Source organism: Lytechinus variegatus, chromosome 10 (genome assembly GCF_018143015.1).
Source record: "Lytechinus variegatus isolate NC3 chromosome 10, Lvar_3.0, whole genome shotgun sequence".
Classification (NCBI taxonomy): Eukaryota; Metazoa; Echinodermata; class Echinoidea; order Temnopleuroida; family Toxopneustidae; genus Lytechinus; species Lytechinus variegatus.
In genome coordinates, this window is record NC_054749.1 from 5316048 (window position 1) to 5331128 (window position 15081).

Consider the following 15081-nt stretch of genomic DNA (forward strand, 5'->3'; position numbering starts at 1 on the left):
CATCACCATTATCATCACCACCATTATCAGCACCATCATAATCATCTCCACCATCGCCATTGTCATCATCATCACCATTATCATCATCAATATCATCATCCTCATCATCACCATCAATATCATCATCATTATCTTCATTATCACCATTAATCATCATCATCATCACCATTATCAGCACGATCATCACCACCATCATCATCACCATTATCATCATCACCATTATCATCATCATCACCATTATCATCATCATCACCACCATTATCAGCACGTTCATCATCACCATTATCACCACCATCGCCATTATCATCATCAGTATCATCATCACCATCCGGGGTCGTGTGATTGTTGACTGTCACTGCGTGAACTTGGCGATTACGTAATGCGCACTGAGGCGACACGAGCACACAATGGCGGGAAAATCTGAATCACTCAGAATAATCGAGGCTCAGGACATGAATGGACAATGTATTTTAACACTCGCACATGCTTTTCGTCTTCCATGACGCTGTGGTGGCTGTGGAAAAAGATGTCCCAGAATGTCATCAGCTCTACCGGCCACTTAAGACATTTTTAACGTAATTCTGGTCTGTACGAAACAGAAGAAGAAGGAACAGAAGTAGAAAAAACAAGTTTAAGCTCCGATTGCTTCGGAGTCTAGAACAAAACTATTAGCCTAGCCAATAACTATTCATTTGGTATTGTCAAAAGATCTTCCATTTTTATTTCTCACACGTTTACCGCCTGCAATGTTTATTTTCAGCATGAAAGACACGTACAGCAACAAGTGGACATATATAGGTAAGGACTGGGAAGTCATTCCAATTTCTATTTTATTGGCACATAAGTGCCGAACAATTAATCCATACTTGGTACTTGATGGAGTAATCCCTTTACAGCTCGTACAGGAAGCTATACTGGGATGAAACAAACAAAATACACGTTTTGGAAAATGTTTTTTTTCACAATTTTCTATATATATATATATTATCAATAAATACTTTGATTTTGTTGATTGCCAATCCATTTACATAACGTGTTGTCCTATAAACAAATAAATCTAACATACAATGTAATTTACGTGCACATTCTGATATTTTTCTGGAATTTCTTGTAGTGTTCATTATATTCAGGTACCTCCATTCAGCGGCGGATGTGCCCCCCCCCCCTTGAGAGCCTTAATATAAAAAAAATAGTGTAAACATGCCGTTCTTAAACAAGAGTGCCCCTCCTTTGAAAGTCACAGCACATATTTTTTAATTCGAATGTGTCGTTCAAACACAATTGAGGACCTTTGTTTAGCTTGTCAAATCTTCCAAGGGAACATGTGCCCCGCCCCCCCCCCCAGCTCCTTAGGAAAATTCTGGATCCGCCCCTGCCTACATTATTTTGTGTTATTCCTGCAATTTGAAAATGTTCTCGAATTTCTTGCTAACACTCCTCATGGGAAACACACTTTTGCGAGGTTAGTTATTTTCAGCTGAGGCTAAGATATATTTCTTCATTAATTTATCGAATACATTTTGAGGTGTGTGCAACCCAACTGGGATGTGTGAAAATAACTAATATTTCAAAACTGTCGGTGAAATTTCATTATCTATGCATTGATCATCTCGATATGCATGTCTCCGTGCATATATACATATATTTACTGTTTTTAATCTCCGTGATGGATTTTTTTTATCCAGGATATGTTTCGAGCAAAAATACTATTTCCCCACAAAATTATGAATAATCAGATATAGAAGAGTTGAATTAAAAAGTGCCCTTCTTCCTCCGAAAGAAACAAAAAAAAAATCCTGTAAGATTTACCATTATGTTAAATGCCAGAATTAAGTGTATAGCCAGATTTGGTTGGGTGCTTATATTTATAATTGCTTGTAGTATGTCTAACAAAGTAATTTTTTGTCCCTACATATCAACGCACCTGACCTATTGCATAACACATTAAAAAAGGTGCAGTTTGTTTTTTTTTTGGTTGCTCTGCCTCTCCTATAGCGCTCTCTCCTATCCCCTATTGACCTCCAACATAATGCAGTTCTGAAGTAAGATTCATCTATAATGACATCATACAAGGAGCTTTTAGAATATAATAATGATTTCATAATCACACTGTAGTACGCACGTCTGTGCAACTCATAAGCTATAGGCCTATTGTGAGCAAGTAGCAGAGTGCGATCGGAAAGAGCGCCAGCTACGGCGGAGGACCGTCCAGAGCAGTGTTTTCTCATGGCTTCGACCCGTCACGACGTACCTCTGGAATCGTTGAAAATCCTAAATCCTGTGGAGTTATCCGGGCGTTAGGGATCAATTTTTGGACAGCGTGAGTTTGAGTGATCGCCACCTGGCCAACCTTGGGCACGTTTGGGGTTTTTTGAGCTACGGGGAGTGATTTATTTTCATCCTACTTTTTCGTTTGGACATTCATAATTCGCGGTGCATATAATACATGGGCCCATGACTTCGGACATTGACTCTCTCACATACCGGTTCACTAACCGCCATACTTCATCTCTCGCGTACGTCCGCATCCGCGGAGCGAGCCTCTACGCGGTCGGTTGGCCGCTGCAACGCTTGGAACCACCGTACCCTGGCCTGGATTGACTGCGGAGCTGAGCCCTTTTAGACTTCGCTACGGAGCTGCCGTCGGCGTATCCTTCCACTGCCTGTTAGAGCAAGTCGGGACTCAACAGCTCAGTCAGATCAGCTAGTGGACTTGCTCAAAGCCGTCTCAGCACAAGAACCAGGTGAGACTAGTCATCTGAGAGCTTGCCTTAGATCCTACCACTTCATCAGTTTATACTCACACAGATTCTTTTTGTATTCAGATTGTTATGTAGATATCTTTTCTATTTACCGTAAAATATTATTTATTGTAGAGTCGTAGACTTTGCCCAACTGCGGTCTACATATACAACAATTGGCGTAGTCGAAAACTTAAGGTCAGTCGTGGCACATAGAACTTTCCCCATAGACACACAGTAGACGGAATCCCTGCACGCTGATTGGCTGATCGCGCGACCCTCTTCCCTTCCTCGCCCAGCGCTGTGTGTGAGAATCTTTACACCACGCGATCTGCTCACTCACGGAGCACAACACTCCGTCGTGTAAAGATGCCAGCGTGTAGATTTCGGGCGCATTTTCGGATGATATCGGCACTTCGGCAGGCAGTGTCCGAAGTCTAAAGATAAACATGTGGTTTTCATCGGGTTACGCAATGCTGAAGGCCGCTTGCATAAATTGTATTTGCGTTGAGTACAGTGCACAGCGTATCTATAATGTACATGTATACTTGTCTGTACTGAATTCTGCGTTGCCCCAGCGATAAGTGAATTTCCTGGTAGACTGCCTTATGATTAGATGCTCGGCGCAGACTTCATACATGTATATTAATGTCATATAAATTAACTTTGTTTTTTTAATAGAATAATTAGATGTTCAAAAAGAGTGTACATGTATATTTGAACCTTGAAAGGCAGTACATTTTAACTGTTGGAGCATATAATTTATATTTTCTGTGTGCAAACGAGAGTTCATGTACTTGTGACATATTGTCTGGAGTGTGGGAGTGCTTCTAGACTAGCATGAGCTGAATCTACCCAGTTGTATGTCTGGACAGGTTGTGTGTCCGGACGATCAATTTTAGAAAGTCATTTGGAGAAATAATACAAGCAAAGTTTCATCAATTTTTACTTCAAGATATTAGGAAATACTATCGAGAACTAGATGATTACAACCATTGAATTCATACTTTTAGTGTAATGCAAAGACAAAAAAGAATGCTTCAAAAATATAGTGTCCGGACGCCTGACCCCCCCCCCCCCATCCTGCAACTACGAGAGTGAGAACGAATGTGACGTGATTGTATTCTGTGTTATATAAATTTTCATATTCCCTTTGACTCGATTGTTTGTTTATAATTCAATTATTTTTCATTAACTATTTGACATTTTTTTTTGGTGGACAATATCATTATAAGAGTTTGAGTTTATTCATTTATCTTTGTATTATGCACTTCTACTCGAGCTAGAGTATTCCATCAATTTTTAGACATGATCTTAGAAATCGATTTTAACAGAAAATCTTAAATTTATTTTACAGGAGATTTCAAAGTGATTGTTTTCAGAAAGGTGTTTTAATATACATGTACGATCTAAAATGGGATTATTTCAAATTCACAATAGTCATATAAAATACATTTTCTATATTAAAAAATCATTTCTATTGTCAATATATTGACATTGATGAAACACATGTAATAACAATGATAACTGAAATGTTTTAACATTGTTAAAGCTAGTATTGTTCTATTGAACAATGCAATATGAATATTGTGCATTTAACATTTTGTTTATTTTGTTCGTGTTCATGAAAATATTGTACTTTTGCACTTTATTGGAAAATGAAATACTCTCCCTCCCCATACCCTCTCCCCCAATTCCCTCAGTCCTAAACGTGATTATCATTTAATACCAATATAGGGTTTTGGTATTGTTTTTTCCTCACTTCGATGTGCTGAAAAAAAAAGAAATTCCCCCCCCCAAAAAAAAGGAGTAGACTCCGATGATCCTGGTCTAATCATGGACTCATTATCTGGATACCGATGGTAATGTAATTTTCTTACCCATTTTGAAACATGTTGCACAATGGAATGTTTATATTAGATGACAAGAATATCTGACCTCTATATCAAAGTGCAAAAACTGTTTTATGTCAAAGCTTTCAGGCTTGTCATAGCCACGGCAATGGTGACATTTCATGGAATAATTGTGAATATATTTATGAAGATGTCGTCGATCATTAATACATGGGTATGTGACCGTATGTTATGTATGGTGATTGGGAAATCTACCTGGATCGGGAGGGGTACGTGATTCAATAAATTCCAATAGAAGTTCACATTCAACAGTCTGAAAAGACTTCATGAAGAATATTTCTGATGGAATTGAACAATTAATCGAAAGTTACATTTAATTGGTTTGTCTGTTTCATCCCTAGAGATCTACACGAGTTGATACTATTTTATTTGAATATCGTCTCGATTAATTGTTCAATTTCAATTGTCTTTATATATTTTATATCTGAATAACACTTAAAAAATAGTCATCACAACGACATCGGCCTAATTTGTAAGAGTGCTTATTTATGAAATGATATTTGGAATGTGAACGAGAACACTCGGCCCTAAAGCCGATGGCACGTGATCGAATTGTATTGCTTGAAAATGGTGTTTCCCGAATTCCCGTCATTGGGTGAATCCTCTTCTGTAACTTTAAAACTGCACTTCTATGGAAATTTAATGAATCACTCACCTCTCCCCACCCATGGTACAAGAAAACCGAAATCCCCTTAATTTTGGTTGAAACCCTTTTCCATTTTTTTGTTTGTCAAAATTCCCAAATCGTCCAAATTAAGATGTAAAGATTAATCAACCATCGTCGTAATCAGCAGTGACAACATTCGCTTCGAATATCCCCCCCCCCTCCCAACACTGATCTCAATTCTCAACATCCCCTCTTCATAACCCCTTCGTCTAATGCTCGATCGCTCTTTGCGACCATCCCCCCCCCCCCTTTCTCTCTCGTGCATTACACGCTGACGCAGACTGCAGAGTATATAGCAACAGTAACTCCATGAGTGTGGTATATTAAAAAAGAATTAGGCCTTTCGAACTACTTCCTAACATTTAGAATCGTCTTTAAAAAATCGTGAGGTAAATGTAAGCATTTTCATTGAAAACCTTCGAGATCATGGGTGAACAAACAATAAAAATCACTGGCGGATCCGGGGCGGGGTCACAGCCGGCCCGTGCGCCCCCCCCCCCTCCACCATTGAGAGGCACAAGTAAAATTTGTAATGTAAAATGTTGTTGAAACAGAAGCGTGCCCCCCCCCCCCAGAAAATGAAGACTAAAATCCTCTCAATTATTTTGGGTTGAATTTTTACTTTTTTTTGCTTGTAAAATTTTCCACGGGTAAACGTGCCCCCTCCTTTAAAAAAAATCCTGGATCCTCCCCTGATACAAATGAAAATACTGATAATTCATGTTGAAAATGAAATAATTGGATACGAATTATAAACTTTAACAGACAGCTATTACTTATGAAAGTTATAATTTATCCGAAAATCAAAAATATTCAATTTATACGGAGAGGTTTGGGACCCCGTCTAATGAATGCAGATGTCCATTAATTATTTGGAAGCCTCAGAACAATTAATGTTAGGATTTCACGGACGGGACCAAGGGGCTATGGTCCTTATATATCGGTCACATTTGCTCTACGGCGGCCGTACGGCGAGTCGAAAACAGTCGGTTTAATATTGTTTTTGTACCAGCTACATTTGTGGTTTGTACATGTATAAAAATGAATAATAATGTTGTTTTCGACTCGACGTGCGGCAAAAATATGACCGAGGTACAAGTCTGTCAAAGACGTGAAAAACAATGGTTGACAGAACCAAAACACGCATTCGGAAAATTAAATCACAATATCAAAAGATGTAGAAAGTATGTGGTAAATTTATTGATCAATATGTGAATAAATCTGGCTTTAAGTAACTTTGTTGGACTTCATATCGATCTTTTCCAGTTTTCCATTAAAAGATGTTCTACAAATTTTGATGCACGGGCTTAATTAGTGTAGTATTCACATTTGCTCTACGCCGGTTGTACGGTGAGTTGAAAACAGCCGTTGCCGTTTTATTCATTTTTATTCAAACCATGTATAAACAGATAAAAAAAATATTTCTAAACTGCTGTTTTCGACTTGCCGTAAGGCCGCGGTAGGGGAAATGTGACTGGGGTATTATAATGACATAAAATGATATAGTTGTTGCACGTTGCAAATTGTTAAATCTTTATTAAAGAAATCATGATATAGGGGTTGGCTTACACTTTACAGTTTGGCTTTAATTTATTATGATGATCTTCATTTTACTTACCATGATAGTTTTTAGTTATAACAGTGTTTTGCATGTATTCCGTGAAAGTGAATGTCCTTCAAGAATTCCATGTTTTTTATAATTCATACTGAACTGGAAACTCTTAGTAAAGGCAAATTTAATGCATAATATGTTCAAATAATTTAAACAATGCTGTATACTAAAACATTTAAAACAAGTGTTTAAAATCTGAAACAACCATGCTTTATTTATTGATAATTAAATATTAGAGTTTAAACTTTGTTGTTTATAAAGTTCTTAAACACTTGTTTAAAATGTTTAAACTAATATTCAATTCACATATTAAACAACGTTGAATTATTTACAACAGTGAAACAACATATTAATTACAAATAAATCACAAGAATATTATGACTATACATAATAGTATTTTTACAGTGCATCATTGTTGACAGAAAATGGTTTTACTCTTCTCAGCATCATATTCATAATTTTTAAAAAAAAATTCTCTTCTACAATAGTAAGTAAAAATAAAGTTGAAAGATTATCTCATAAAATAAAATTGTTTCTATATCCGACGGTCTTGTTTTAGTGATCCCCAAATCCTTCACCTTCTTGAGTAGAATGTGATATGAACTTGTAGCTCTCAACCTTTGTCCTTTGGGTCTTGTGAACAACAGTGTTTCAACCAGTGTCAGTCAGTCATCTTCGGATTTATGCTGTAGATTATACAATGAAAATAGACCATAGTTTGAACTTTTGAGTTTGATTTATTGCTAATGACATAATTGGTCATTCAAAGATTTAAAAAAATAGATAAGAAAAAGAACAGAGCAGGAAGATATTTATGATTTTTGTAAAAAAATACTGAAGGTAACAAAATCAAAACCAATCTCCATCCATATCAATTTGGTACACTTCCACACTTCAGTGATTGTAAATTGCATTATTTTTTCAATTTAATTTCCACTATTTCTATAGGGTCTGTAATTGTTGATGTTAAATGTCAATTCCATTGATTTTCCCTGGCCTTACCGAAAAAAAACTAAAATCATTGTCCAGTTTAGAAGTTAGATCAGTATCACATCAGTATCAAAGTTCCAACAAATAAAATGCCCAAACTTATATTCCTAAAACATAAACACTACATTCGAGAGAGAGCTTCGATTTCAGAGGCATACAAAACAACAGCTGCAGCTGCCACTCATATTACATTCACGCCCCAAGGCCGCATGGCCGAGCGCCACACACACACATTCCACGGCCGTTCACGAACACCCGAGCGAAGCCCGATTACAACTCACCGCTCCCACGCTTTATATACACCAAATGCGGACTAGCACTAACACCACCGCAAAGCAGTCCACAAACTCAACATCGGTGGAGACAGTTTTCACTATGTCGCTCTGTACATACACATGTCGCTCACATATACTTTGCACACATTGATACACAGTAAACAACGAACACAGTCATGCGATTTTCACTTCTCGACGGTAAATATCTTCAAAAATATGACTTACCAAATGACGAGAAGTCCGCAAAATATCATCAGATTTTCCGAGGTAATGTAGCTACACCGTACGAAGAAAATGAGATTTTCAACTCGAAATCTTGAAGGAAATATGTCGTGTTTAGTATGAGGTTGATCGGTGGTTCGCAGAGAATCTTCTCGCACTACATAGGTTTTGTATTATGGGAAAATATGCAAATGAGAGCCAAAACACCCAATGAGATCACAGCTCAAGATTTGTGAATGAAACATGACGTCACGCACTACGCTGGCGATCGAACGATCGTACTGCGCATGCGCGGGTTTCCTGTACAATTCTTCTTTGTGCGTGGGGTATCTCAATTGATTTGTAGGCCCTATTTTGTTTTTTATTGCTATTGCTGGAATTTATAACGCCAGTGAAGTGAATGTACAATAATTGGCTTGATATTAGTGGAGATACGAATTAGTAATAGTAGGTTGCTTTTAATATAATTAGATCTTTTTTACAAGTTCTGACTAAAGGATAGGGTGTAGTTGAAGATATTTTTGGCACCAATTTTATAAGTGGTGTAGTTCAGTAAAGCACTGTCGGTGGTCGGTGTAGTTTTGACAGTGACATTTGTAGTTTACTTATAGTTATAGGTTTATAATTATATCAGTCTCGGACTGCTTAGTATTTTTGTAAGGAAGTTTTGAAGACTGTCTTTGTATATTTGTAGCTCTACGGCTATTAATCTTTCAGCCGAGAGGAAGGAGATCAATGCAAATATTTTTGCATGATTCATGTTTTGTGCTGGAATTGTTGACTGGCTTTAATTATCTAGGTTAATACTTAGTTAACCCTTAATTAAGATGAATGAAGCTTTTGATTTATTTCTACAAATTAATAAGTCAATAAACACCAGCAGCGATATATCTCAGGGCTGGTATGGTAGTCTTAGAACTGAGCTTATTTAAATTTATGATTGAGTAGATATACAGAGCTACAAGTAAAATGTGAACTCTAAGCTCTATGATAAAGTACCTGTGAACTTTATAGTCAGGACGTTTAATTTTAAAGGAAGACTAGAAGTCTGGAGCACTGTTCTATTTTAAAGGTGCATTACTGTATTATAGCAGAACTTGTTCGGTATTTCACTACATGTAGGTGGTAATTAAGTAAGGTAATTTTCTTCATGTACACGTAGTGTATGTGACGTGAACAGTGTGTATTGCTCCCCATTGAATCTTGTCTTTGGAGATATACAATATATTAGTTTGATTCAAAACTTGGTTTTTGTGAGCAGATTGACTTATTTCTTGTTTTCTTTTTTCTTTTGCATTTGCCGGAGGAATCAAGAGAAAGGAAGTCTTTGTCATTTCTAACTGTACTAACCTCAATATATTAACAGGTCAGTATTGTTTTGTTGTTTATTATAACAATTTAGATAGCGCAAAGCAGTTCATTACTTTGAAAAAAAAAAAAAAAAAAATAAGAAAATAAAAATTATTTTAATTTTTCTTTATAAGAGTGTAGGAGATTTAACACTTAGAAACGGATGCTTATTTCAACTTTCTAGTACAAATTCTGGCAAAGCACAGGGAAAGTCTATACCTATTTTTTATGAGCATCCAGATTTCTTTTGTGATATTTCTTGGAAATGCATGCTGAATAGAGACAAATCTGGTCATTATATTATTAGGTCGAAATCAAACACATTGAACCTAGATTGTTGGATAACTTTGACATGATATTCTTTTCATGCTAAAATTAATGCTGTGAAAATTGTTCATGTGTTTTGGAGATGATTGCGAAATAATATTCGTGGTTTAACGATTGTCCCCTAATTAGGTGAGATTTTGGGGAACATTTATTGTTAGTAGCTTTGAAATTCTATAATAGTGCGCCCAATATTCAGAAGGGGCATTTTCTGGTTGTAATAATTTGTATTTATTTTTTGCAAATTATTGGTCAAAAGTTTTCTCTATTCAATAAAAAACTTAGCCCAATTGTCTGTATTGCATTGAACAGAGACTACTATTATATTTAGTTGTTCAATTTAATAACACCTATAATACTTAATGCATTTGTACAAAAAATAATCATTGTTTTTCTTTTGTGTGTGTTGACTAGTGTTGCTAATCTGTTGTGATACTGTGCACACCAATAGTCTAACATTGTACATGTCATGTATTAATATTTAGGTTTTATAGACATCAATATTTGAGACACAAAAAAAAAAAAGAGGTTTGGGATTTACATATAACTTTTCTTATCCCTGATTGCTGGGGTGCACACATCTTTTTGTGTGTCATATTTTATGTTGGTAATAGATATAATAATTGTCACCTTTCAACACCTCAATACTTGCTTGTGTCAAAGAAGGAATTATTTCTGATTTCTGAATAGTCCTTTGATTTTCTTGTTGGGTAATCAGTGGAGCAAACAAATATGGCTCAATCACAAGAAATTAAAATTAATTTTTGTAGTGAGGATGATTTGATTCCCATTTGTTCGTTGCCAACAGCTAAGAAAATAATCAGATGGAGGGATCAATGTGGGAATTTAACCCAATCCTTGTTTCTTCGGTGTCCCAAATTACGGTATGGCCCCAAGTACTTACCACACCTTGATTTCGAACACAATAGTCAATTAGACTTGAATATGGATGATTTTACAAGCAATATTAGAGAGGGAGGGGAGGAATCTGAGGAAGAATCTGAGGAGGAGATAGAGGCTGAGGGTAATCCCAATGTTAGTGGGGGTAATCTTCATACAAGTGAACATGCTCCATTTGATAGAACCTCTAGTAGTCGCAATCGGTATGAGAATAATGCCAATGTTAGTGGGGGTAATCTTCATTCAAGTGAACATGCTCCATTCGCGAGAACCTCTAGTAGTCGGAATCGGTATGAGAATAAGGGGGCATATGATGATTATGCGGTTAGGGGTAATCCTCGCACAACTAGCCCAAGAAGTGGCCGGAAACTTCCTTCGAGACCGGAGCCCCCACCATCCCTTCCAAAATCGATTTCGTTCGATGGTCGAGGAAGTTGGGAGGCATTCAAGAACAAATTTACTTCATACGCAGCCGCATACCGATGGACGCCCGAAGAGAAAAAAAATGCACTTGGATGGTCGCTTCAGGGCGAAGCCTCTGATTACTTCGCTGCCATTTCAAGGCAAGGTCACAAAGAATACGCGTACCTAATGTATCTCATGCAAGAGCGGTATCAAAGAAATGCGTTACCCGAAGAGGAACTTGCTGAGTTTCATACCGCTCAGCAAGAACAGGACGAAGCTTTAGCTGATTGGGCAGGACGACTTCGCGTATTAGCATACCGTGCTTTTGAAGGACTGGGTAATATTACGAATCCAAGGGTTCAATCTCAGCTCGTGCTTCAGTTTTGTAAGGGTTGCGTAAACAAACAAGCAGGTTACTCTGCTCTCATGTCCCATCCCGTCACCCTTGAGGATGCGATTCAAGGAGTAAAGTGGGCAGAGAATTCCCGCAAAGTCGTGTATGGACGAAGTCAAGATCGGAGTAATTTCAGATCGGATAATAGGGTAGGTCGTCCGCGAACCGTACAGTCCGTGACCTGTTCGGAATATAATTCCGAGGACGAGGAGACTGAGTCTTCTTATGTTTCGCGTGTTCAACAGACTTCTACAGGTAATCGACCCTGGACGAATGATGGACGCGATAACACAATCAAGAGTGTTCTTGAAACCATACGGACAGGATTCGAGGGGATGCGGTCAAGTCTCGAAGGACTTCGAGAGGATATGAAGGGGATGAAAGTTAGCATGAATGGTCTTCGGGATGATTTGAAAACCGAAATGACAGAACTAAAACAGAGCGTTAAATCACTCAAACCCCGTCCGCGATCTCCATCTCCGAATACATGTTTCCATTGTGGGCAGACTGGTCATATTAAGCGTGAGTGTCCCAGTTTGCAAAAGGTGTCCTTCCTACTTCACGATACGGAAAACATGGAGGGATCGGGGAGCGAGGCCGATCCCCGGTCCGAATGGAGCAAGGCCAAGAACCTATAGATCAGGGAACAATAATTGAGTCTGGCCTTCAAATTGAGTCAGATATTGAATCACGTAATATGCCGGACATTACGGAACAAGCAGAATCTACTTGTTTTGACCCACTGGAATTAGACACTACTTCCGTAGCTGATGTGTTTTTAGAAGCATCGTCTGCATTTGAGGTACCCAAAGTGGTAACTGTGAATAAAGTATCTAGTACTTCAATGTTATACATTCCGGTTCGTCTAGGAGAGTTGGAAGTGAAGGCAGTAGTGGACACTGCTGCGGAAGTGTCGATCATCTCTGATAAGGTTTATTCCATAATGAAACCTCAACCTCCGATCGTTGAAAATATCATCCTCCAAACAGCGGACAGAAATGTGAAAATGAAAGCTATGGTAGTGGGACAAATCTCCATTAGCCTTGGATCAGTTCAGTTTGAGGAAAGATTACATGTAGCCCCCATTGGAGACGACATGCTTCTCGGTTTAGATCTTATCACCAAGTACGGTATGGACATTTCAGTGCGGGACTCTAAACTCACCATTGGACTACATGAGATCCCGTTGCACTTTGGGAGAAAACCCCAGAACGCGACTCCTCATCACGTCAAACGCGTCACAGTGTACAGTGCCACAGTCATTCCCCCGAATTGTGTCAAGCGGGTGAACTGTAATGTGGAAGGGGACATGGAGAGTACCTTCATGTTCCAACCAACTCACCCGTCTCCTATATGGTCACCGCGGATTGTTTTTGACCGGGGTAAGGATATTTCCGTGTATGTAGTTAACCTGACAGATTCCTACCACCGGTTGCCAGCTGGTTTACCCTTCGGAACGGCAGAAGAAGTGACCCTCGAGGAACCCAATATTGTAGATGGACAGGACTTTGAAGAAACAGATATTTCCGTAAAGCAAACTTCGGTTATGGACTCGCCTAGTATTGTCCCATCTCATTTGACTGACCTGAGAGACAGGTCGAGTGAATCTCTCTCTGCAGAGCAGATTTTTGATTTAGATAATCTTTTATCAGAATATCAGAACGTCTTTGCTAGGGATGATTTCGATTTGGGAAATTTCAGAGCAGTTACTCATAAGATAGACACTGGAACGGCAAATCCCATCAAGCAGAAAATGAGGCGGACACCAATCAATTTCGCCCAAGAAGAGAAAGCGCATCTAGATAAGATGTTGAAGGCAGGAGTCATCAAACCATCAATTTCTGAATGGGCGTCACCCCCAGTTCTGATCAGGAAGCGTGACGGATCAGTGCGTTGGTGCATAGACTATCGTGCCTTGAATAATGTGACTAGGAAGGATGTATATCCATTGCCTAGGATTGAGGAATGCTTGGACACATTAGCCGGAAACATATGGTTTTCGAAATTGGATGCGAACGCTGCCTATTGGCAGATACACGTCGATCAACCTGACCAGGAAAAGACAGCCTTTATTACCAAATATGGACTGTTTGAATTCGAGCGAATGGGATTCGGACTATGTAATGCCCCCACAACGTTTTCAAGGGCAATGAATCTCATTTTGCGCGGGCTGACTTGGGAGATCGCTCTCGCATTCTTAGACGACGTCCTGGTCCTTGGAAAGAGCTTTGAAGAACACTTAAAAAATCTTCGGATAGTGCTGAACCGATTTCAACAGTTTGAACTGAAATTGAAGCCCAAGAAGTGTGCTTTATTCCAAACAAAGGTCGAGTTTCTCGGAAGAGACGTCGATAACACTGGAATTCATCTCAGAGCGGAACATGTCCAGGCCGTTCAATCATGGCCGGTGCCAAAGAACACCCGTGAAGTTGAGCGTTTTTTGGGACTCGTAAACTACCACAGGGTTTTCTTGAAAGACTACGCAAAGGTAGCTGCCCCCTTATACGCACTAACAGGAAAACAGGCATTCAAGTGGGACGAAGCGCACCAGTGTGCTTTCGAATCAATCAAGCACATGCTTAGTACAGCTCCGGTACTTACTCTTCCGAACTCCACTGATGGATTTGTGCTAGACACGGATGCCTCCGATATTGCCCTTGGAGCAGAACTTATACAAATCCAAAATGGTGAGGAAAAAGTGATAGCGTATGGAAGTTGTGTACTTGCCAAGGAACAACGAAGATACTGTGTGACAAGAAAAGAGTTACTAGCGGTTGTTTTGTTTACACGATTCTATCGCCACTATCTACTAGGAAAACCCTTTCTTGTCCGAACGGACCATAGCAGCTTACGATGGCTATTGAACTTCAAGAGACCAGAGGGTCAGATTGCGCGTTGGATCGAAGAATTAAGCCAATATGACTTTCACATTGAGCATCGAAAAGGGAACAAACATGTTAATGCAGATGCGTTATCCAGAATCCCTCAACCTCCCTCCTCCTGTAGCTGTTATCAACTAGGTAGTAAGCTGAAGGACCTGCCGTGTGGCGGATGTCATCATTGTGAGCGTGCGCACAAGCGGTGGGCGTACTTCGTTGAGGAAGTGGACGACGCAGTGCCGTTAACCAAACGCTCCCAAGTCTGCGAAGTAAGTATGACGGTACCATGTACAAGTGAGTCTCCGCTCAGCATTTCTCCTCAGGCTAAGGAAATCGGTGAGCTACGAGAAATTCCAAGTGATTCTCCGCCCAGCATTTCTCCCCAGGCTAAGGAAATCAGTGAGCTACG

General features: G+C 39.0%; 1 long non-coding RNA gene across 1 annotated transcript; it reads right to left on the reverse strand.

Moving 5' to 3' along the window:
- Window positions 1–7405: 7405 nt before the first annotated feature.
- Window positions 7406–8746, reverse strand: LOC121422349. Its single transcript, XR_005971154.1, has 2 exons — window positions 8424–8746; window positions 7406–7619 (listed from the first exon to the last, which is right to left on the reverse strand). It is a non-coding gene; the product is annotated as an uncharacterized LOC121422349 (long non-coding RNA).
- Between the last annotated feature and the right edge of the window lie 6335 nt (window positions 8747–15081).